The sequence below is a fragment of the Heloderma suspectum genome, chromosome 6, assembly GCF_057233095.1.
Source record: "Heloderma suspectum isolate Gila_16-S chromosome 6, 16-S_ref, whole genome shotgun sequence".
NCBI classification, from domain to species: Eukaryota; Metazoa; Chordata; class Lepidosauria; order Squamata; family Helodermatidae; genus Heloderma; species Heloderma suspectum.
The window spans coordinates 13,407,635-13,432,168 of record NC_139463.1 but is presented as its reverse complement, the minus strand read 5'-3'; the positions used below and the strand labels follow the sequence as shown (position 1 = coordinate 13,432,168).

General features: G+C 47.1%; 1 long non-coding RNA gene across 1 annotated transcript; it reads left to right on the top strand.

The window, feature by feature from the left end:
* Positions 1-9,937: 9,937 nt before the first annotated feature.
* Positions 9,938-18,055, top strand: LOC146340484 (uncharacterized). Its single transcript, XR_014784042.1, has 3 exons — positions 9,938-10,056; positions 13,762-13,906; positions 16,414-18,055. It is a non-coding gene; the product is annotated as an uncharacterized LOC146340484 (long non-coding RNA).
* Positions 18,056-24,534: the final 6,479 nt, after the last annotated feature.

Sequence of the window (24,534 nt, the reverse complement as noted above, 5' to 3'; positions counted from 1 at the left end):
AACGAGCACTACGCCTCCTTTCCGCGCCCTCCATCACTCGTCACTCTCTGTGTCTGTGCCGAGCATCCAGCAAGCCCCCCTCCAGCACTCTCTCACTGCCAGGGTCACTATCTATCCCAGGAATGCTGGCAGGAGGAATCTCTGCCAGCTGCTGTGCCTGTGAGAGATGAGCGAGCTCCTCTCCCACAGATTTCTGCTCCTCCTCAGAATCAGAACTGCTGTGGGGCTCTATTGGCTCAATTTCCACCCTGACACTAAGCTCTCATTCAATTCTGAATTTAATAGCGAATTCAACATAATACATTGATCCAGGCTCACTACAAGGGTGAGCATTACGAACGAATGAGTTTCAACCAATGAGCTGACTAATTATGAAATTTGGGGGGCATCAGTAATTTTGAGAGAAAATCATGTCCAGAAATGAATATTTAAATGTGAATTTTTATGCTTTAAACACACACACACACACATTAATGTGGACATATACTTGAAATATGTAGAAGTGACAGAGTCTGGAAATAGGTTGATCTGTCCATCCCCAATACCAAGCTCATGTAAGCCCCAAGGTAGTTACATGGAACAGAGCTTACTTGGTTTTGCCAAGTCAAATTACAGCACTTCAAGAAGGATAAGTGATTTTTAATAACACTCACAGCTATAAAAGCATCCCCTTGTTGCATAGAATATATGCTCAGACTGGCATCTGGCTATGTTTGTGCACATTCACACTTCTCTCTGCCTGTCTGTCTCTCACGCACTCACAAAGAGAGAGAGAGAGAGAGAGAGAGACTGAGACAGAGAGAGGCATGTAAGTCTGTATAAAGCACAACAAAATAGTACTGGATATCTGGCAAACAGCACATCAAAAGGGAGAGATCGTGAGGCTAGTGAAGGATTCACATCAACCCCAGGTAACATCTGTGCTGTTTCATTAGGGACCTTCCCCATCAAAAATACAGTATAATAAACAAACAATAAACACAGTTAAGGCACAATCTTATTTATTTATTTATTTATTTATTTACAATATTTATATACCACTCCACATCAGAAGATTTCGGAGCGGTGAACAACACGGTAAAAGAATAAAACAACAAGTTAAAAGAGTTAAAACGTTTTTTAAAAAGGCAAACTCCATGAAAGTGGAATTTAATAAACCACAGCTGGTCATGCAAGGAAGGCCTCTTAAATAGGGATGGCGGAGAATTCCACCATGGACCCCAATGAGGGGTCTTTAGAATCCGCCCCCCCCCCAGAGTCCGTGATGGAATGGAACACTTACCTCTGCCTCCCTGCGGAATCCTTCCCGGCCGCAGCCGGACTTCCAGCCACTGCCAGGCTGTGGCCGCAAATGGGAGCTGCTATGCCGGCCACCATTTGTGTCCTTGCCAAGCAGTGATAGGCTACATAAGTATCTACATAGCCTATCACAGCAAAAGGCAGGGATGCAGCCGCTACGCCATTTGCATCCCTGTCTTTTGCTGTGATAGGCTACGTAGATATTTACATAGCCTATCACGGCTTGGCAGGGACGCAAATGGTGGCTGGCACGGTGGCCGCCATTTGCAGAAGCAGCCCGGGAGTGGCTGGAAGATGACCCAGAGCAGCCGCCGCCGCCAGAGCCGCCGCTGGAGTCGCCGCCAGGTAGGCCCGTTCTGGGGGGGATTTCGGGGGGTGGCGGGGGGATAGTCTGTTCCAACAAGGACTCACTGTAGTCCATGGAGGAATTCTCCAACATCCCTACCTATCGCATAAAAAAAAACTGGGGATGCAAACGGCGGAAGGTGCGGCAGGGGTGGCAGGTGCAGCGGTGGCAGGGGTGGTGGCGGCGGAAGGGGCGGCAGCAGGGGCGGCAGGGGCAGCTGGTCGGCTGTGGCTGGGCGCAGCGTACGCAAATGGCGGCAGCTACGGCAGCCGCCATTTGCGTTTGCTATTTTTAGCCGTTCTAGCCTACGTAAATATTTACGTAGGCTAGAACGGCAAAAAATAGAGAACGCAAATGGCGGCCTCCGTAGCTGCCACCATTTGCGTACACATTTTTTTTTTACTTTGCCGTGATAGGCTACGTAAATATTTACGTAGCCTATCATGGTTAAGTACAGGAATGCAAACGGCGGCGGCTACGGCCGCTGCCATTTGCGTCCCTGCTGCCCAGCGGCCAGATGTCCAGCTGCCAGCGGAGCCAGCCAGCAGCTCCGCAGAATCACCGTGGAGCGGAGCCGGCCGGGCAGGATTCCAGGGGGAGGGACGGAGCGCCTCCCCCCCTCCACGAAGCAGATCCACGAAACGGTAAGTGACTTTCGTACATCCCTATTCCCTACCATCCTAAAGACCGAAAGGACAATTTCTAATTTCTCCCTGAGATGGCACAGGCTGTAAATTGAACCATGAAAGGGAGGGGAGAGAAGCAACCTTGCTAATCCAGCCCCTCCTGGACCCTCAATGCTGCCACCAAGTGGAAGGTTTTATTTCCTGGCTGCTTCCACTAAAACATATATTGTAGCCTCTGTAACTTTCTTACCAACCCAGCCAGTGTACTGTAAGGCAATTGGGCATGAGGTAGAAATCAAGGCACCTGATTTCCAGCAAATGTAGATTTTACAAATGATTTTGAAAAGCATCAGTTTAACAGTTACTGTGATAGCACTGCTACAGGGGTGGGGAGATTTTAAAACAGTTTTAGCAGCTAACCACAGGAGTGAGAGAACCAGGGATGCTCGAGTTCTATGAAATTCTCCAAACTTTATTTCAAAGCTCAATTTGACTCACTGCTGTCCTCATTTGTGACCCATTTTTCAGTTTGTTCCAATGGGAAAAGTCATGCATTTTTCAAAAGCTGTGTACTTTTCAAGTGCACATTTTGTGAACACAAGATTGGGAATTTCCATTTTAGACTGCAATTGGGACATTTTCAAATGATTTGTGAACTGAAACAAAATTCTTATACATCCCTTGTTAACTGTAAGAGTCATTAGGATATAAAAATAATGAGGAAAAGTTCATCTATCTAAGTCTAGACAAGATTTTTTCCCTGTATAGGCCAAAATCCAGCAATAGTAGTCTAGTAGTCCATTGGCAGTACCTCTTCCACTGATTTATTGCTTTCACCTCAGCTTCTTTTGTTCCTGAAGTCTGAGTTCTCCACAGCACTGTCCATCTTGACTTCTGATGATGATGACCTGTTCCTTCTCTGTTTTCAAATCTCTAACCACTCTTTTCTGTCTGGCTTGCCAACTTTATATATACACACTATTTTTTTTAATTGCCCCTCCCAACTACTACTCTTGGGAGGGTGTATCTCTAGAAGGTGACTTTAGCATATTATAAATAAATAAATAAATAAATAAATGTGCAATCCTATGCATTCTTAGACAGGAAAAAATCCTACAACTCCCAGCATTCCCCAACTAGCAGGGCTGGCTGGGGAATGCTAGGAATTGTAGAATGTTTTCCTGTCTAAGTATGCATAGGATTGTGCCCTAAATCTCTTAGCCAATCAGAAGTGCAGTAGTGTGTGAGTGAGTGTGTGTGTGTGTATATTTCTGTTTCCCATAATAATTATGTTTCTCTCCCCACAACCACCCCAAATTTCAGTTTCCTAGGCTGATCTTTTGATCCTCCTGTGAACTTTTAAACCTCCTAGCCAGAACAGCCTCCAAACAGAAACCAGCTATTTTACAGTTAAGTACAAAACACAAAATGGCGGAAGATCTTCATTCCTTCACACTCCCCAACAATTTCCTTCGTTTATGTTATTTGCATTTATTTGCTTAAAGTATTTTATTCTCGTTTTTCTCAGCTCAAAACACCTTAGAAAAATAAAACAATTTTTAAAATGTATCATAAGCACAAAACTAACATGTCCACATCAAATTGCCTAGCAGCCACCCTTTCTAAAGGCAAGGAAGGAAGTGGAGTTCAAAATTTCAGGGGGAAGGTCATTCCACAGCTTTGGAGCAATAATGGAAAACACCATGATTCTGATGGCTACAGTTCAGGTAGGGGCTCAGGTAGGGAGATATGATCTTCCAGATTTGTGAGTAACGCTGAGCCAAAGTATCAACAAGGGATATGTCAGAATGAAATTCCCTCCCAAATCCCATGCCTTTAAACTGTGTTTAATTAACTTCTTATGTGGCTGTTTCCAGACTTTGGTAGCCAAAGTGAGGAAAAGGCTCCCTTCCAGCATTGTGCCACAGAGATTGCAGCACCATGCAGGGAGAGTCTGAAATCGGGCAGCTCTTCATTCTCTGTGCAGCAGCCTCCACAGCACAGCATAGAAAGTTAGCCTGAAGACATACTTTCTTCCCTGAGAAAAGTTCGCCCACCTTTGAAGTAGCATGGCCATTTACTAACACCCCCAAAGAGAGGAAATATATCACCAAAAAGGGCAAACGAGGACATGAATTTGCATAATATTTGCACCTTTGGTAGCTTAGCCATGGTGGTTCAGGCATTAGTAACCTCGACTGCGCTGTGTATGTGTCATTTTATTGTCATGTTTTATTGTTGTTTTGATGGTATGACGCTGCATGCTCACTGCTTTGAAACTTTATGGAAAGTGGTATATAAATCTGATAAGTAAATAAATAAACAAATATGCTAATTTAGATGAATTGTCAAGTAGCCACCCTGCCAGTCCCTTTCTAAAGGCAAGGAAGGAAATGGAGTTCCAAGCATACTTGAAGAAATAATTGCTATAATTGAAATAGAATTCATCTCGGAATAGTCGGGAAGAATGTGACAAGGTGAGCTGTGTATTCGCCCAATCTGCTTCCCAGGTGCCAACAGTTGATGGACATCTTCAAGGTCCCTGCTCTCCTTTCTTATGCTTCTTTATCTTTAAATCAGGCTTGGGCTGGGCAGCCCTTCCAATAGAGGAGTCCCTCAAATAGAGAAATGTCCCCTTGACAACCTTTCAAATAGAGGACTGCCCTCTGTAGAGTAGGACACATAGTCACCTTGCTTTGAACTCCCCCCCCTTCCCGCAAAGCATGAACAAAAGGGGACCGCTTTTCACCATATAAACGAGGCTGTAAATGTAAGGCTTGGATTTGAAGAAGGCCTAGATGTGGTTCCCAGCCTGAGAATGGCTTTTTTAAAACCAGCACCTTGAATTGGGCCTGGAAACAAACTGGAAACCAGTGCAATTCAGAAAACACAGTCTGAATATGTTCATCTCTCCACTGATACACAAGGAGACTGAAGCAGCAGCATTCTGAATCTCCTTGGCTCTACAGTGTTCCCCCCCACACACACTTTAACCTCACCCTGCTTAATTGCTTACTAATTGGCTAGCCACTAACACGGTGAGACCCTTTACAAGGCTCTGAAGCTTTTCAATCATTCTGGCTTCTCTGTCCTCACTCAGTGCCTCCTGCTCCCTGAAGGAATTAAATGTGATCAGAAACCCAGGGGGGGGGGATACATGAGATGGCTTGACTTTTTGTAGGTTGAACTCAGGAAGCTGAGATGGAAGGAGGAAAGTGGGAGAAAGACATCTATGGCTGGTCAAACACAAAAGATGTCACCGTGGCTGAGAAAACAAATTGAAGGATGTAAAAAGGGAAGTGTTATGCTGATAATTACTGAAGCTTTTAAAGATGAGAGTGGGGAGGGACAAAGAAGGGAGAGTGAGGACGAGAAAGAAAAATGAGTAGGAAAATGGGTATAGAAAAAGACAAGAGGAAAGATCCTCTTGGGCACACTCAACCAAGCAGTTACAATTTAATCAGAAGGTGCATTGTGAGATACAGATTAGAGTTCTTTGCCTTGCTACAGAATCCAGAATAAGAGATTATCAACATATGTTTTTGTAAGTCTTTCTATCTTTCATACACACACACATCCACACACACCTTGTTGTTGTTCAGTCATTAAGTTGTGACCGACTCTTCATGACCCCATGGACCATAGCACGCTAGGCCTTCCTGTCCTGCGCTTTCTCCCCGAGTGTGCTCAAGTTCATATTCATTGCATCGGTGATGCTATCTAGCCATCTCAGCCTCTGTCGTCCCCTTCTCCTTTTGCCTTCAATCCTTCCCAGCATCAGGGTCTTTTCCAGAGAGTTTTCTCTTCGCATTAGGTGGCCAGAATATTTGAGCTTCAGCTTCCGTATCTGTCCTTCCAATGAGCAGTCAGGGTTGATTTCCTTTAGGATGGACTGATTTGACCTCCTTGCAGTCCAGGGGACTCGTAAGAGTCTTCTCCAGCACCATAGTTCGAAAGCATCAATTCTTCGGCGCTCAGCCTTCCTTATAGTCCAGCTCTCAGTCACAGCCATACGTTACTACTGGGAAAACCATAGCTTTGATTAGACGGACCTTTGTCAGCAAGGTGATGTCTCTGCTTCTTACTATGCTGTCTAGGTTTGCCATAGCTTTCCTCCCAAGGAGCAAGCATCTTTTAATTTCATAGCTACAGTCACCGTCTGCGGTGATCTTAGGGATGGCGGAGAATTTCACCACGAATCTCAGGGAGGCCGAATGCCAACGCATTCGGCCACCCAAAATTGTTGGTAAAATTCTCCGCCCCCCCCCCCGGGGATGGGACTTACCTCCCTCGAATGTCCCTCTCGGCGGCGGGTCCCGGCAGGAGTTCGGCGGTGGTTCATTGGGGGTGGGGGTGGCGGCCGGTCTTCTGAACGGCTGCCGTCACCGCCACCATTACAAAATAAAGTAAAAAAAAAAAAAGCACCCGTGATAGGCTACGTAACGATTTACATAGCCTATCACGGCTAGATTTCCAAAGTCGGAAATGATAAGCTACGTAAATCGTTACGTAGCCTATTACGGGTGACTTTGGAAAAAAAAAAGCACGTATGCAAATGGCGCCGCCATTTGAGTACGCGCTTCTTCTTTTTTTTCAAAGTCACCCGTGATAGGCTACGTAATGATTTACGTAGCCTATCACGGCTGACTTTGGAAATCTAGCCGTGATAGGCTACATAAATCGTTACATAGCCTTAGGGTTGGTGGAGAATTTCTCCCCGAAACTTTGGGGGGCCGAGCGCCAACGTGTTCGGCCCCCTGAACAAGTTTCGGGGAGAAATTCTCTGACCCCCACCCCCTGCAGCCCCCCCCCCGGGACGGGACTTACCTTTGCCGAATGTCCCTCCCGGCGGCGGGTCCGGCCGGCGGTTCATCGGGTCTTTGTCCGGGGCGGGAGCAGCAGCCGGTCTTTCGACCGGCTGCCGCTGCCGCCATTCCAATAAAAGAAAAGAAAAAACGCCCCCGTGATAGGCTACGTGACAATTAACGTAGCCTATCACAGCTAGATTTGCAAAGTCAGCCGTGATAGGCTACGTAAATCGTCACGTAGCCTATCACGGGTGACTTTAAAAAATAAAAAAAAGCACGTACGGATAATGGCGGCCCCCATAGGGAGCCGCCATTCCCGTTCCTTATTTGGTCGCTGTAGTCTACGTAAAGATTACGTAGACTACGACGAAAATAAGGGCAACGCTATTTGCGTTGCCCTTATTTTCGCCGTAGTCTACGTAAAGATTTACATAGACTACAGCGACCAGATAAGGAACGCGAATGGCGGCTCCCTATGGGGGCTGCCATTTGTGTACACACTTTTTTTTTTTTTAAAGCCACCCGTGATAGGCTACGTGACGATTTACGTAGCCTATCACAGCTGACTTTGCAGATCTAGCCGTGATAGGCTACGTTAATCGTCACGTAGCCTATCACGGGGGCGTTTTTTTTTTTTAACTTTTAATTTCGCGGCCGGGCAAGGCGAGACGCCTCCTCCCCGGCCTGAATTTCGGCCGGGCGAGGCGGGAAGCCTCCCCCCGGCCTAAATTTCAGCCGGGCGAGGCGGGAAGCCTCCCCCCCCAGCCTGAACTTTGCAGGGGGAGCAGTGAAGCGCCTCCCCCCCACCGCGAAAAGCTGCGAGACCAGGTAAGTGACTTTCGTGCACCCCTACATAGCCTATCATGGGTGTTGGTTTGTTTTTCACTTTTTTATTTCACAGCCGGGGAGACGGGGTGCTTCTCCCCAGCCTGAATTTTGGCCGGGCGAGGCAGGGCGCATCCCCCCCAGCCTGAATTTCGGCGAGGCGGGGCGTCTCCCCCCCCCAGCCTGAATTTCGGGGGGAGAACCGAAGCGCCTCCCCCCCACCGCGAAGCAAGCTGCGGGACCAGGTAAGTGCCTTTCGTACATCCCTAGTGGTCTTGGAGCCCAAGAAAATAAAATCTGTCACTGCTTCCATTTCTTCCCCTTCAATATGCCAGGAAGTGATGGGGCCCGATGCCATGATCTTCGTTTTTTTTAATGTTGAGTTTCAAACCAGCTTTTGCACTCTCCACTTTCACCCTCAACAAGAGGCTCTTTAGATCCTCTTCGCTTTCTGCCATTAGGGTGGTATCGTCTGCGTATTTGAGGTTGTTGATAATTCTCCTGGCAATCTTAATTCTGACCTGTGATTCATCCAACCCAGTGTTTCTCATGATGTACTCTGCATATAAGTTAAATAAGTAGGGCGACAATATGCAGCCTTGTCGTGCTCCTTTCCCAATTTTGAACCAATCGGTTGTTCCATGTCTGGTTCTTACTGTTGCTTCTTGTCCCTCGTACAGGTTTCTCAGGAGACAGGTAAGGTGGTCTGGTACTCCCACCTCTTTAAGAATTTGCCAGAGGTTGTTGTGATCCACACAATCAAAGCCTTTAGCATAGTCAATGAAGCAGAAATAGATGTTTTTCTGGAATTCTCTTGCTTTCTCCATGATGCAGCGAATGTTGGTGATTTGATCTCTAGCTCCTCTGCCTCTTCAAAACCCAGCTTGTACTTCCGGTAGTTCTCAGTTCGCATACTGCTGAAGCCTAGTTTGTAGGATTTTGAGCATAGCCTTGCTGGCATGTGAAATGAGCACAACTGTACGGTAGTTTGAACACTCTTTGGCATCGCCCTTCTTTGGAATTGGAATGTAAACTGACCTTTTCCAGTCTTATTTATTTATTTATTTATTTATTTCATTTCTATACCGCCCAATAGCCGAAGTCTTGCAGCCATTGTTGAGTGTTCCAAATTTGTTGGCATATTGAATGCAGCACTTTCACAGCATCATCTTTGAGGATTTTAAATAGCTCAGCTGGAATACTGTCATCTCCACTAGCTTTGTTGTTACTAATGCTTCCTAAGGCCCACTTGACTTCACTCTCTAGGATGTCCAGCTCAATTTCGGTGACCGCACTATCATGGCTATCAGGGACATTCAGATCTTTCCTGTATAGTTCTTCTGTGTATTCTTGCCACCTCTTCTTAATCTCATCTGCTTCTGTTACATCCCTGCCTTCTTTGTCCTTTATCATGCCCGTTTTTGCACAAAACATTCCCTTGAGATCTCCGATTTTCTTCAAAAGATCTCTAGTCTTTCCCATTCTCTTGTTTTCCTTCATTTCTTTGCCTTGTTCATTTAAGAAGGCCTTCTTGTCTCTCCTTGCTATTCTCTGGAACTCTGCTTTCAGTTGGATTTATCTTCCCCTTTCTCCCTTGCTTTTCGATTCCCTTCTTTCCTCAGTTACTTGTAAAGCCTCATCAGACAGCCACTTGGCTTTCTTGCATTTCTTTTTCTTTGGGATGGATTAGGGGTGGACGAAAGTCACTTACCTGTCCTCGAAGATTTCCCGCGGTGGGGGGGAGGCACTTCGTTGCTCCCCCCGCGAAGTTCAGGACGGGGGGGGAGGCTTCCCGCCTCGCCCAGCCGAAATTCAGGCCGGGGGGGAGGCTTCCTGCCTCGCCCAACCGAAACTCAGGCCGGGGAGGAGGCGCCTCGACTCGCCCGGCCACGAACTAAACAGTTAAAAAAAAAAACCGCCCCCGTGATAGGCTACGTGACGATTAACGTAGCCTATCATGGCTAGATCTGCAAAGTCAGCCATGATAGGCTACGTAAATCTCCACGTAGCCTATCATGGGGGCGTTTTTTTTTTCTTTTATTGCAGTGGCGGCGGCGGCAGCCGGTTGAAAAATCGGCTGCCGTCCCCGCCCCTGACGAAGACCCGACGAACCGCCGGCCGGACCCGCCGCCAGGAGGGACATTCGGCAAAGGTAAGTCCCATCCCGGGGGGGGTGTGCGGGGGTCGGGGGGGTGGAGAATTTCTCCCCGAAACTTGTTCAGGGGGCCGAGCATGTTGGCGCTCGGCCCCCCGAAGTTTCGGGGAGAAATTCTCCGCCATCCCTAGGATGGATTGAGTTGCTGCCTCCTGAACAATGTTACAGACCTCCATCCATAGTTCCTCAGGCACTCTGTCTATCAGGTCTAATCCCTTAAATCTATTCCTCACCTCCACTGTATATTCATAAGGGTTATGATTTAGGTCATACCTCAATGGTTTAGTGGTTTTCCCTACGTTCTTCAATTTAAGCCGAAAGTTTGCAACAAGAAGCTCATGATCTGAGCCACAGTCAGCTCCAGGTCTTGTTTTTACTGACTGTATAGAGCTTCTCCATCTTTGGATGCAAAGTACGTAATCAATCTGATTTTGATATTGACCATCTGGTGATGTCCATGTGTACAGTCACCTCTTGTGCTGTTGGAAAAGAGTGTTTGCTATGATCAGCGTGTTCTCTTGGCAAAACTCTATTAGACTTTGTCCTGCTTCATTTTGTACACCAAGGCCATGCTTGCCTGTTATCCCAGTGATTTCTTGACCTCCTACTTTGGCATTCCAAACCCCTATGATGAAGAGGACATCTTTTTTTGGTGTTAGTTCTAGAAGGTGTTGTAGGCCTTCATAGAACCGATTAACCTCAGCTTCTTCGGCCTCATGGTTGGGGCATAGACTTGAATTACTGTGATGTTGAATGGTTTGCCTTGGATTCGTACTGAGATCATTCTATCATTTTTGAGATTGTACCCCAGTACTGCTTTTCCCACCTTTTTATTGACTATGAGTGCTACTCCATTTCTTTTAAGGGATTCTTGCCCACAGTAGTAGATATGATATTCACCTGAATTAAATTCACCCATTCTTGTCCATTTGAGTTCGCTGATTCCCAAGATGTCGATGTTCAATCTTGCCATCTCATGTTTGACCACCTCCAGCTTACTTTGATTCATTGATCTGACATTCCAGGTTCCTAAACAATATTGTTCTTTACAGCATCGGATTTTCTTTTCACCACCAGACACATCCACAGCTGAGTGTCTTTTTAGCTTTGGCCCAGCCGCCTCACTCTTTCTGGTGCTACTTGGAAATTCCCTCTGCTCTTCCCCAGTAGTATATTGGACACCTTCCGACCTGAGGGGCTCATCTTCTGGCGTCATATCTTTTAGCCTTGTGATACGTTCCATGGGGTTTTCTTGGCAGGAATACTGGAGTGGGTTGCCATTTCCTTCTCCAGTGGACCACATTTTGTCAGAACTCTCTGCCATGACCTGTCCATCTTGGGTGGCCCTGCACAGCATCGCTTATGGCTTCACTGAGTTATGCAAGCCCCTTCACCACAATAAGGCAGTGATCGACCTCCAAATGTTTTGTCCTTCAATTCCCATCAGTTCCAGACAGCATGGCCAATGGTCAGGAATCTCGGGAGGTGTAGTCCAAAACATCTGGAGGGCACCATGTTAGGGAGAGGTTCAGTTTCCTTCAGCCTGTTAGAATTCAGGTAGAATTGAGGGTCAACTCCCCCACTGGCAAAGCCAGGGCACTCAAGCCTCCCCTATACATCAACCTACACAACCCAGATTGCACAAGGTGGAAGAAGTATAATTTCCTTCAGGGTGCCCTGTCTCTCCCTGGTATTGGTACATGGTGAAGCCTGTGGTCAGATGAGATCCTGCCTGATTCCAGCTCTGGGTGCAGGTTGATCCTGGCAAAAGACAGCAGGCTAGCAGGGAAAGAGTCAGAGCATCGAGTGATGGCCTAATGCCCTCCATCATCAGCACATTGCCTAGACATAGAGGAATTTGGCAGGCCCCACAGCTCCAGAACAGGGAGTGGTATGGGACTGTCTGTTCAGCATCATCTGAATACCAGGATGAGGAGAACTCTGATGCAGGGTATTTGCATCCTGGCTTAAGCTGCCTGCAGTTTCCAGCAGTGATCCCAATGGTGCAGGAAATAGAGATTTAGTCCATGATTTGCTGGGTTCAAAGCCCATGGAATCTGAACCATGCAAATCATGACCCTGGTCTATATAGTGTTTTTGAATGTACAGAGTGCTTCCTATGCATTATTAAAGAAACCATAATGACAACCATTTAGGGATGTACGAAATACCTACCTGGCTCTGCGCCAGGCAATCTGCGGTGGGGGGGAGGCGCTCTGTCCCTCCCCCTGGAATCCTCAATGGGGGGGAGGCGATCTCGTCCTCCCCCCCGGAATCCTGCCCGGCCAGCTCTGCTCCGCAGCCAAGCCATGGAGCCGCTGGCTGGCTCTGGCCACCCACAGCCAGACATCCGGCCACTGGGCAGCCCTGCAGGGACACAAATGGCGGCTGTAGTAGCTGCTGCCATTTACGTCCCTGTATTGAGCCGTGATAGGCTACGTAAATACTTACATAGCCTATCACGGCCTACGTAGATACTTACATAGCCTATCATGGCAGGGGGGAAAAAAACCAGCATACACAAATGGCGGTAGCTGCCGTCATTTGCATACGCTGGGTTCCCCCCCCCCCGCCATGATAGGCTACGTAAGTACTTACGTAGCCTATCATGGCCTCCGCAGGGACACAAATGGTGTCCCTGCATTAGCTGTGATAGGCTACGTAGTCTATCATGGCTATGAAGACAAAACGAATGGCAGCTGCAGGATGGCCACCATTCGCAAAGCAGCGTGGACGGGAGCAGGTAAGTGCTCCGTTTTGCATGCCTTTTGTGGGTTGGGGGTGGCAGGGACTTCGTCCTGCGTGCCTTTCGTGGGTTGGGGGGCAGGGGCTTCGTTCCGCAATGGATTTCGGGGGGCCGAATGCACTGGCATTTGGCCTCACTGAGATCCGTCGTGGAATTCTCTGACATCCCTACACCCATTACTTGGCTTCCCTGCCTGTGATTACAGGTCTTGCTCCCCACACTTCCTTCCCCTTTTTTTGCTGCGTTGACCCAATAAGATGAGCAGCAGATAGGTCTCTGCTTGTCTCCTTTATTCCTTGGCATGTGAGTCCTTGCTGCAGTGGAACCCCTGGTGTCAGGGACCCTGGGAAAAAAATAATTCTCCCTGGATGCCTAACAGAAATCAGGTACCTTGGGAAAATTACATATCCCAGGGTCCCTGTCATGTGGTTCACTGCCATAGTAGTGACCAACATTCCAAGGACAGAAGGAGGGAGAAAGGGAGAAAGGAATCTACCTTCTACCACCACAGCCTCAACCACTGCAGCCAGGTAAAGAGAAGAGACATGCTTTTGCAGTAGCTGCCATTGGTACTACAAGAGCCAGGTAAGAGGAGGGAAGGGTAAATGGGTGGATGGGGATGGGAGCTGTCCAGCTCAGAATATGAGCCAAAGAACTCTTGGGGTGATCATGCTCACCTCAAATTAGAAATGAGCATTACAGATCACCATGTTTTGTATTCTGAGGTGGGGAATTATGAGCTTCAGTGACATCATTGCCCCAGGGACAGCAGGCTAGTGGTATGGCTAGTACAATGTTCAGATTGATTTTCAAGGCTGGAGTAAGTATTGTATGAATCTGGCTTTTCAACAGACCCATGTAGTACAGATCTGATTCTGGAATGCACCGGTCTGTAGGGGTCTCAGATTGTGTATTAATAATTCAGTTCGTGTGCTTTCTCATCTATACAACCACAGGAACAACTCCAGTGCTTTCCACTATGCCTGAAACCAACCCTCTGAGATGTTCCTCTTGCAGAAGCTGCCAAAAATGGCTTGCTGGTTTTGTTTACTTTGAGGAAATTGTACAGGACCCAGCTTTGATGATGATCTCCAGTGATAGGTAAGGGAATGATGAAATGTCACTCTCCAATTCTTTTTCATATGTCAGCTTTGTGTTGATATGGCTATGTGTAGTCCATATTAAAAAAAAAAAATGCAACCCACCAATCCAAATTCTGCACCAGGAGAAACTAAATTATGTTAATCATTAATTGTGTTCATTGTCACATTTGAAAGTAGGGATCAATGAATCTGTCAGTTTTGCTTTCTCTCACATTCATCCCCCCACCCCCCACCCCCAGTCTCAAATTCCTTCTATTCTGTTTATGAAGAAATTTGCAAATTTTGGTAAGTCTTTATCAAGCAACAAACCAAATGAAATTACCTCCCATCTGCACTGGCCAAATGCAATAGTAAAGCTAGGGATGTTGTGAGAATCCATGAGGGGGGTGGCGCCTGGTGGACCCTGGCCACCCTTTCAGACCCTGACCACCTATCCCCTTAGCAAGCTGCCATTTTGTGCAAAAATGGCGGCTTGGGGTTTTCTGGAAATGTAATGTTATGTAAATGGTGGCCGTAAAAGGGCCATTTATAAACATTATATGAATGGTCCATTTACGCCTTTTAGGGGTGTACAAAACCCCACTTACCTTGCTCCTCTGGGGTCCATGGGGGGGGACGTGATCCGGTCCTCCCCCCAGAATCCTCGATGGGGGGGAGGCAATCCAGTCCTCCCCGTTGGAATCCTCCCTGGCCAGCTCTGCTCCATGGTGTGTCCGTGGAACCACCAGCCGGGCTGATCCACAGCCAGGCTGCTGCGGACGCAAATGGCGTCCTGCATAGGGCATGCCATTTGCGTCACTGCTGTAGCCATGATAGGCTACGTAAATATTTACGTAGCCTATCATGGCTAAAGCAGTGATGCAAATGGCATCTCCTACACAGGATGCCATTCACAGCTGCACATCGGAGCAGCAGCCAGCAGTGGCCGGATCCGGACTGCCGAAGTCAGGTAGGATCTGGTCCATGGGGGCTTCGCAGAGAGGTGGGAGGGATTGCTCCATTACACCACGAACTCTGGGGGGCTGGATTCTAAAGAATCCGGCTTCACTGGAGTCCGTGGTGGAATTCTCCACCATCCCTAACGCCTGTAATGTTGTGTAAATGGCCTAGGGATGTCAGAGAATTCTGCCATGGATCTCGGTGAGGCCAAATGCCAGTGCATTCGGCCCCCCGAAATCTGTGGCGGAACAGCCTGCCACCTCCCCGCCCCCCCCCCCGCGGATCCCCCCCGGGACGAGACTTACCTGGGGCACTGCCATTTGCAGTCTTGTCGGGGGGGGGGTTACAGAGACGTGATAGGCTACATAAAGACTTACGTAGCCTATCACTTCCTGGTTTAAAAAAAAACGCGTAAGCAAATGGCAGCAGCTATGGCCGCCGCCACTTGCGTTCCTTATTTTTCACCATCTTAGTCTACGTAAATATTTACGTAAACTATTATGGCAAAAATAAAGGGGAACACAAATAGCGTAGTGGGCGCTATTTACGTCCCTTTTTGATTCACCATTTTAGCCTATGTAAATATTTACGTAGGCTAAAACGGAGAATCAAAAAAGGATGCAAATAGCGCCCACTACGCTATTTGCGTTCCCCTTTATTTTCGCCGTAATAGTCTACGTAAATATTTACATAGACTAAGACGGCAAAAATTAAGGAACGCAAATGGCGGTGGCTGTAGCCGCTGCCATTTGCGTACGCTTTTTTTTTTTTTTTTACCCAGAGCCCTCCGCGGCTGGAAATCCGGCTGTGGGCGGCCCTGGCCTGGGCCTGGCCGGCTGCTCCACGGAGCTGCCATGGAGCACAGCCGGCCGTTGAGGATTCCAGGGGGGAAGACCGGATCGCCTCCCCCCCGGTCAAGGATTCCAGGGGGAGGGACGGAATGCCTCCCCCCCATCATCAACAGAATCCGTGAAAAGGTAAGTGACTTTCGTACATCCCTAAAATGGCCCCTTTACTACTGCCATTCACACGACATTACAATTCTGGAAAACTCTAAGCCAGCATTTTTACACAAAATGGTGGCTTGCTAAGGGGATGGGCAGCCCCGCAGCACTCACCAGGCTGTCCAGTGGCTCAAGCAGGGGTGGGCAGCAGCAGCAGTTCGATGAGCACCTGGTGAGTGTGGACGGAGGTGAGTCCATCCATCCCTAAGTCAAGCTGTTCCTAGCTAGGGATGTACGGATTCCCCACCATCCATTCCAGTGGGGAATCCGTGGGGGGGAGGTGATCCGTTCCTCCCCCCGGAATCCTCACGGAGCGGCTCCGCTCTGTGAGGAATCCTCAGAGCTGAGGGCTGCCCCATTCCGAGGAGGATTCTGCAGACTGGATTTGTCAGAATTCGATCCCATTTAAAATTCTTGCAGAATTGTCTGACATCCCTATTCCTAGCATGGAGAGGGCCATGATGTATCTCCCTGCCATATCGCTATTGATGAGGAGCCTGTCAGAAAAAAAGAGATGGTAACCTTAATTGAGCTATTAATTTGCAATTGTGATCTGTTTCAGAAAGAACATCATCATCATCAACAACAACAACAACAGCAACAACAGAAGGGGGGGAAAACATCATTCTGTGACTTACAAATAGAGGGGAAAAACACCATAATTTCTTCTTTTCCAAAATTGATTTCATAACATTGTCCACACTTTAAAAAAACGATGTAGCATGATTTTGTTGGATGGGCACACATTTTGTTCAGGTCTCTGCAGACAAGTGGAGAAGCAGGGCTCTGCTTTGTTACCAGTAGCCATGGGGGATGAAAGTACATGCAGGAACAATCATTCTGGCTTCTTAATATTCTTGTGATCTGATAAATCAGTGGTGCTAAATACAAGTGCAAGGAGATGAACCACAGATTGACAGGCCAAATGAAGCTCAGCCTGCTGGAGAGATTTCTCAGATGGTTTATTCCATTTGAGCTAACAGGGAACTCATCAACAAACAATCAGCAACTGCTATCAGGCTCAGAGGAACATGTGGGGGTTCCTTCCTCTGCCTGGATCTAGCCAAGCTTGTGCCCACTTTAAAGAGGGAGGGGTTGTTTGTTTTTGTTTTCCAAACTGTGGCTCTCTTTGATTAAGAAAGGGGTGCAGAACCTCAGACCTGTAGGCCAAATCTGGCTCAACTGGACTCGCAATCTGGCCTTTTGAGGTCTCACAGAAAAACACCATGCCCCCTTCCCTGGCACCACCCTCTTTCCTCCAACCACCGACAATTTGGTAGTTCCCCAGTTTTGGTGCAGTTTTCTCCCCATTCTAAAAGGTTGAAGTGCCTCCTCTAAGGTTTTGTTACTGGCAGTAACCAGTGGAATGTGGGCCCTGAGAGCAACTCCTGATTGCTAAAAGAGGTTCTACACCCCTGGCTTATGAGACCAATCACAGCCATATACAACTCCTGAGAGATGATGATAAGAACATCAGAAGAGCCCTGCTGGATCAGACCAAAGGTCCATCTAGTCCAGCATTCTCTTCACACAGTGGCCAACCAGCTGCCCACAGGAAACCCACAAGCAGAACATGAGTGCAACAGCACCCTCCTGCCCATGTTCCCCAGCAACTGGTCTACATAAGCATACTGCCTCTGATACTAGAGGTAGCATATAGCCATCAGAACTAGTAGCCACTGATGGCTTTATCCTCCATGAAATTGTCCAATCCCCTTTTAAAGCCATCCAAACTGGTGGCCATCACTATGTCTTGTGGTAGCAAATTCCATAGTTTAGCTGTGTGAAGAAGCACTTCCTTTATCTGTCCTGAATCTCCCCACTAATAAGCTTCATGGGATGATCCTGGGTTCTAGTATTATGAGAGAGGGAGAAAACTGTCTCCCCTCCACTTTCTCCACTCCATGAATAATTTTGTACACCTCTATCATGTCTCCCTTTATTCGACTTTTCTCCAAGCTAAACAATGCCAGCTGTTCCAAGCTTCCCTCATAGAGGAATGATGCTGATGCTGATTATGATAATAATGATTTTGGCTGAGTAATCATTACAGCTGAATTTGGGGAACGAACAATTGTAAAGCACATTTTTAACAGAAATTTTTCAAATGCATGTTCTTCTAATTAGGATATTATAAAATAGTACTTATTTGGGCTGTTGTTGAAGTAAAAAAAAATATATGGTTGGGTTTGATGACTTGATGATACTTAATGTTATTTCATTTTCATTGGTCAAGGAGATGTAAGGGACATGCTTGTTTTTAAATAGTCCTCAAAGACAAACACGAAGCTGAGGTTTGAAAATGCTCAAATCCAGAAAGTCAAATGCAGATTCTGAGTTGTATTATTAGACTACAATCCTATGCTCCCTGGAAGGGCATCCCACTGGACAGAGTGATTCTCCATTTCTGAGCTTTGAGGCAGAGGTTCATCCTTTGAGGAGGAGGAGCCCTGCTCTTGCAAGCCTCCCTGCTGCAAGCTCAGAAATGTCCATAGTCCTTGTTTCTCTGATGTAGAGATGGCGGAGAATTTCTCCCCGAAACTTCGGGGGCCCGAGCGCCAACGTGTTCGGCCCCCCGAACAAGTTTCAGGGAGAAATCCTCCGCACCCCCCCCTGCACCCCGCACCCCCCCGGGACGGGCCTTACCTTCACCGAATGTCCCTCCCGGTGGCTGGTCCGGCCGGCGGTTCGGCGGGTGTTCGAGCGAGGCGGGAGCGGCAGCCGGTCTTTCGACCGGCTGCCGCCGCCGCCATTGCAATGAAAGGAAAAAAAAAAAGCCCCCTGATAGGCTACGTGACGATTAACATAGCCTATCACGGCTAGATTTGCAAAGTCAGCCGTGATAGGCTACGTCAATCGTCACGTAGCCTATCACGGGTGACTTTAAAAAAAAAAAAAAAGTGTGTACGGATAATGGCGGCCCCCATAGAGAGCCGCCATTCCCCTTCCTTATTTGGTCACTGTAGTCTACGTAAAGATTTACGTAGACTACGGCGACTAAATAAGGAACGCGAATGGCGGCTCCCTATGGGGGCCGCCATTAGCGTACGCGCTTTTTTTTGTTTGTTTTAAAGTCACCCGTGATAGGCTACGTGACGATTGACGTAGCCTATCACGGCTGACTTTGCAGATCTAACCATGATAGGCTATGTTAATCGTCACGTAGCCTATCGGGGGGCGTTTTTGTTTTTTGTTTTAACTTTCGCATTCGCGGCCGGGCAAGGCGAGGCGCCTCCTCCCCGGCCTGAATTTCAGCCGGGCGAGGCGGGAAGCCTCCCCCCCGGCCTGAACTTCGTGGGGGGACCAGCGAAGCACCTCCCCCCCACCGCGAACGTCCTTCAAGGACAAGTGCACTGACTTCAGAGTAGGGACATTGGACAAACCTGCAACAGAATTAAATAAGTTTGGATTTCTATGAATCCAAGTAGTGGATTCCTCAGTGGACCAGCTTTTCCCAAGTTGCATGGATTTTTTGGACTTCTGGACAGTTTTTTTTGTGTTTTTTTGTTGGGGGTGGTGGTGTTTGTTTACTTTCTGGGATTTTATGCAAATTTGGTCATTTTAAAATACATTAAAAAAAACACCAGCTGAAAATGTGTATTTCTTCTATAGGCTAAAACATGAAAATGTGCACATGCCCCCCAAATTCACATCTTGGAGGATTTGCACATTTTGCAGAGGATTTGCGCATTTTTGCAAGTGTGAATTTGTGCATATGTGAATTTGCACAAATTGAGGAAATTGGAAAAACCCGATTCTGCCAATGAGTGGACAACAGACCAAAAGGCACCTGACAATATGTGTAATGCAGGTGGAACAGATTTTACAAAATGCATACATCCCTACCATAGAGAGGGCAAAAAATGGGGCATGCCAGGGGCATATGGGGGAAAGCTTGGATCCAGAGGATAGAAAAACTTCCATTCCACTCACTTCCCCCCTGAAAAAAAAAAAAACTAGCCGCAAGACTATGCCAGCACTGGAGCTTGCATAGCCAATTTCCCTCCCATTGGGAACAATGGGAAGGGAGGGGGATCAAGCCCAATGGGTGACTGAAAGAGAACAAAAGTTCCACCAGCACCTTCTGATATGAGCCCAACAAAGTGTAGGAAAGATTTGTTTCTCCGCAGAGGATTTTCCCTGTCTCATAAGAGGGGACTGCTCTATTAATAATCACAGGAGCGCTTCTGCTCCATTACTCAAATCATTCTCCACTTGGCAGTTGCGTGGCTACATTATGTGAGAACTGTTTTAGGCTGGATCTACAATTACCACCTTTTTTCGTTTCCGATGAGGTTTCACCGCTCACCTTTCACACTATGCAGTACCCGCCTCGAATTGGAACTGGAATTTCTAGGGATGTATGAAAGGCACTTACCTTTTCGCAGGGGTGATTCATGGTGGGGGATCTCCGCACCTCCCCCTGCAATCCTAACCCGGCCAGCACCGCTCTGCTCTGCAGTAACTCCATGGAGCCACTGGCCAGGTGCATTTGCAGGCGTCTGGAGCCTAGGGATGTACGAAATTGACTTAACTTTCCGCGGATTATGCTGATGCTGGGGGGGAGGCGTTCCGTCCCTCCCCCCAGAATCCTGGCCATGGGGGGAGGCGCTCCATTCCTCCCCCCCCCCCGGAATCCTGGCCGGCCGGTGCCGCTCCACAGGGATTCTGCGGAGCCACTGGCCGGCTCTGCCAGCAGCCGGACATCCGGCCACTGGCTAGCAGGGATGCAAATGGCAGCGGCCGTAGCCGCCGCCGTTTGCGTCCCTGCAGTCAGCCGTGATAGGCTATGTAAATGTTTACGTAGCCTATCACGGCTGATTTAAAAACAAACATGCGTACGCAAATGGCGGCGGCCATGGCTGCCACCATTTGCGTTCTTTATTTTGGCACGTCTTAGTCTACGTAAACATTTACATAGATTAAGATGGCGAAAATAAGGGGAACGCAAATAGCGTAGCGTCTACGCTATTTGCGTTCCCCTTATTTTCGCCGTCTTAGTCTACGTAAATGTTTACGTAGACTAAGACGTGCCAAAATAAGGAACGCAAATGGCAGCGGCCATGGCCGCCGCTATTTGCATACGCGCGTTTTTGTTTTTGTTTTTTTTAAGTCAGCTGTGATAGGTGTCAGGGTGGACACTGAGCCCATAGAATCCCAGAGTAGTTCTGATTCTGAGGAAGAGCAGTCGCTCCTGGGAGAGGAGCGCGCTCCTCTTTCCTAGGGTCAACAGCTGACGGAGATTCCTCCCACCAGCATTCCTAACTTAGAATTAACTCATGTTTTAATGCGAGAGCATTTAACCTGATGGGACACGAAATTCATTGCAATGGCGGGCGCAATGTAGATTGGCCCTTAGAGATCAGAATTCCAGCTCCAGTCCTGAACTACAGGAACCTCAGCTGGAGAGCACAAACTCCAGATCAGGGTTCTGGCATGCATCACCATCCATGGCCCAACTTTGGCCCTAAAATAGTCAATTAAACATCAGCAATTTCTCATTGCTCCTCCTGAGAGATACTGAGAAGTGCTTTGTTGAGCTTGCCTCAGATTGTGTGTCTACACGTGTTCTCAACCAGAGCCTGAGGGTTCCATTCTCATCCCTCTAGAAGGCAAGATGAGGTTTTCCATTGTCTGTAATAGAGCTCTGCACAAATGGCCACTTGAAATTCTCCACCCTATTTGAGTCGCAGAGAAATTGAGGGGACCATTTCACTGAAATCTTCCAGAGCCAGGAGAAATGCTCCAAAAGTTTCTCAGGCTTGTAGCTCACCATCAGCAGTAGCAATAGCACAGCTTATTTCATTTCTCTCAGGTTTTTCTTGTATTGCTGCCACTGGGCGTGGCAACATGAGCAATAACTCTGTTGGCTTCCTAGCCACCATTTTGCTTCATCCACAATGCCCAAACCAAGCATCATTCTGGGCAATTGTGTGTGTGTGTGGGGGGGATCCCATTAAAAAAATAATGGTGGTGGGACATATTTGGGGGGAAATCTGCAAAGTGGGCTTTTTCCAGGGGGGAGAAAAAGAAAAATACATTATCTCGGAAGAAACGTTCTCTGAGAAATTCCAGCTTAGCCCTAGTGGATACTTCAAGATTCAGACACTGTCTAATCTTGCATAAAGTAATAATCCATTGTGTTCCAAAGTTTGCCCAAGGTATCTTAATGACTCATGGAAAACGTGCATAAACACAAACCAAGACTGGTGTTGGGGTAATTATACACTAATTATAACACTTCCCTTTCCTGCATTGTATGAAAACCCATTGGCCCACCCTCAAAATCTATAACAGCTGCTACGTTTTACTCTGGTTGTATTTTTATGCTGTAGTTTTAATGTATTATATGTTTGATTGTATTTTCTCTCTGTTGTATTTTTGTGGTTTTAATTCTGTGAATTGCCCAGAGAGCTTTGGCAATTCGGCGGTATAAAAATGAAATAAATTAATGCATAAATTAATAACACTAACAGGAGTGAGAGACAGGGCCTTTTGGGTAAGGGCACCATACCTTTTGAACTCTACCTGGTGGGATATGTATAGGTCCTACATTACTGGCTTTAAAAAGGACCCTGCAGCTTTTTATTTAAAGCTACTTTTTAATATGTGGTGCCCTGAGGCATCTGTCAGCATCTGTCAGGGGTGCTGTAGTTTCATCATACATTCAGAGTCTGCATGGGGGTTGGACTAGATGATCTCCAAGGTCCCTTCCAGTCCTATGATTCGAAGGTCCCCCTTCTTCCACATGAACCTGCCCACCCACTATGATCACTATCAGTTGCCATCAGGGATCTGGCTGGCTAAGAAGCGACACAGGGATTTTAGTTGCAGAGCCTAGATTTGAAACTCCCTGCCATGGGAGGCCTGATTGATCCCCTCTTTATTAGTATTCTGGCATAGTGCCAAACATTTCTATTTCACTTTATGAAAGTGAAATCGAAATTGGTTCACCACCGCCGCCACCACTATGAGTTTAATATTGAGCTGCTGATTTTAGTTTGGTTCTTCCTTTTGTTTTATTGAGTGTACTATTTTAGCTAATGTTTGTGAGATGCCTTGGAAGCCCTTGTGAAAGGCAAAAACATGGGATATATGTATTTTAATAAAATGAAATGAAAATAAAGGACGAGAGTTGGTGGGTTTCATTATCCTCTGCTCCATGCTACTTTTCATTTAAGTAATAGACACACACCCCCTTTCATTTTATCTGTGAACAGAGCTCCCACCTGGACTGTCCTGATACATTAGGTTTGGTCCTGCAGTCTACAGAAGCCTGCCTATTTTCTTAACAGTGAAGCGAAGTGACCATATTCAAATGTCCGCTAAGGTGAAGACAAGACCTCAGGCCTTGCCTAAGTTCCAGTTTTGCAGACACTCCTCTTGAGCAATTGAATGGACCGGTGTTGTTGTTTTTTAATTCCCTTTGTCAGTTTTGTCAATACGCCTATTATTAATGGATGTTTCTAAAGTAATACAGTGGTGGTTATGTCTTTTGCTTATGTTTTTCATTTCAAAAATCAATACAATTGTAAGCAAATGAATAAATAAAGGATGGAACCTTGCCAATACAGGCTTTTTCTACATGAACCCATTTAACCTCCCTGGGCCCTTTCAAAATGTTTCAATGTAGCTACGGATAATACCAATTAGAACCCAATGTTTGCCAAGAACTCCACAAACATTAACTAATTGCTCATTGCATTGGACGGGCAGCATTTGGGTGGATTAACACAGTGCTTGGCTTATGTTTTGAGGTGGATAAATTCCTCTACAAGCATTAAGAATCATGACTTGTGATCCTTCAGCTTTTCAATTTACAGTGGAATTATTGCCAGTTTGGACTCTGTGGCCTTTCATCCAAAGAGCCGAGATACAATAACCCAAAGAGGAGAGGAAGCATCTGTTCAGGACCTCAGTACAGAAGATCACTAATGATGTGATCTTTAGTGGGCCCAGTGCTCTTCAACATTTTTATTAATGACTTGGAGGAGGAGGTGCAGGGAATGCTGATCACATTTGCAGATGACACCAAATTGGGCGGGATAGCTAAGACTTTGGAAGATAGAAACAAAATTCAAAGTGATCTGGATAGACTGGAGTGCTGGGCAGAAAACCACAGAATGACCTTTAATAGGGATAAATGCCAAGTTCTGCACCTAGGAAAAAGAAACCAAATGCACAGTTACAAGATGGGGGATATGTGGCTCAACAACTCAACAAGCGAGAAGGATCTTGGAATTGTTGTCAATCACAAGCTGAATATGAGCCAACAATGTGATGTGGCTGCAAAAAAGGCAAATGCTATTTTGGGCTGCATTCATAGAAGCATAGCTTCCAAATCTAGGGAAGTCCTAGTTCCCCTCTACTCAGCACTGGTTAGGCCTCATCTGGAGTATTGTGTCCAGTTCTGGGCACCACACTTGAAGAAGGATGCAGACAAACTGGAGAGGGTTCAGAGGAGGGCAACAAAGATGATCAGGGGACTGGAAACAAAGCCCTATGAGGAGACTGAAAGAACTGGGCATGTTTAGCCTTGAGAAGAGAAGACTGGGGGGAGATATGATAGCGCTCTTCAAGTACTTGAAAGGTTGTCACAGAGAGGAAGGCCAGGATCTCTTCTCGATCATCCCAGAGTGCAGGACATGGAATAATGGGCTCAAGTGACAGGAAGCAAGATTCC